General features: G+C 43.1%; 1 non-coding gene across 1 annotated transcript; it reads left to right on the forward strand.

Moving 5' to 3' along the window:
• The first annotated feature begins 221 nt into the window (after window positions 1–221).
• Window positions 222–294, forward strand: Trnaa-agc (transfer RNA alanine (anticodon AGC)). The gene has a single exon. It is a non-coding gene; the product is annotated as a tRNA-Ala (tRNA).
• The last annotated feature ends 856 nt before the right edge of the window (window positions 295–1,150 follow it).

Raw genomic sequence — 1,150 nt, forward strand, 5'->3', positions numbered from 1 at the left:
GAGAAAGAGAAATAGATAAGCAAACAGGGAAGAAGGTTTCAGTGGATAACCATGCAGGGAACAAATGAGAACTTTAAAAGGAAAATAGAAGAAGATGAGTGTGGTAGCACACACCTGTAATTTCAGCTACTTGGGAGGCTGAGGCAGGACTATCCCAAGTTCAAGGCCAGCCTCAGCAACTTAGCAAGACCCTGTCTCAAAATAAAAAATAGAAAGGGGCTGGGGATATAGCTCAGTTGGTAGAGTGCTTGCCTAGCATGCACAAGGCCCTGGGTTCAATCCCCAGCACCACCAAAAGAAAAAAAAAAAAAAAAAAGGCTGGGGATGTAGCTCAGTGGTAGAGCAACCCTGTGTTCAATCCCTAGTACTACAAAAAACGTTAAAAAATAAAAGAATAAAAAGCTATCTAATTACTTCCCTCAGAAATCAGATTCAGGATGATATCACATCAATGAAACCTGCTGAGCCATCATGAAAAAAAGACCACAAGGAGCAGAAATGATCCTTCAGCTGAGCCCATCCTAGAGTGGTCGTTCCCAAATGAACTGGCAACAGAACGACTGCAAAGGCATGAGTGAACCCAAACAAGATCATGAGAACCACCTCGCTGAGCCCAGCCCCAAACACCAACCCACAGAATGGTGAACAAAATAATTGTCGGCTATTTAGTTAATTAATTAATTTATTTATTTTGGGGGCACTGGGGATTGGACCCAGGAATACATTACCACTGAGCCCTTTTTATTTTTTATTTTGAGACAGGCTCTTGTGAAGTCACTCGGGTCTTGGCTATATTGCTGAGGCTGGCCTTGAAATTGCACTCCTCCTGCTTCAGCCTCCCAAGTTGCTGGTATTACAGAAGTGTGCCACCACTGCACCTGGCAGTGTGGTGGCTATTTTAGTTTGTTACATTTTGGGGTAGTTTAAAAGCCAACTAACACAATTTATTCCCTCTACCTCCTTGTAGGACATTTTTCAATATATTACAGAGGGAGAGATTTTGTGAAATAAGGTCTGATATTTGAGTAGAGGTCATCTTTCTGCTGTCACTTTTGCTGACAAGAGGACGTGATAAGGCAAGGGTTGAGAACCAGTCTCAGCAGCCCGACTCAGCATCTTTACACCCTTTCTCCAGAGTCACAGAGGATGG

This window comes from Sciurus carolinensis, chromosome 2 (assembly GCF_902686445.1).
Source record: "Sciurus carolinensis chromosome 2, mSciCar1.2, whole genome shotgun sequence".
In the NCBI taxonomy this organism is placed as follows: Eukaryota; Metazoa; Chordata; class Mammalia; order Rodentia; family Sciuridae; genus Sciurus; species Sciurus carolinensis.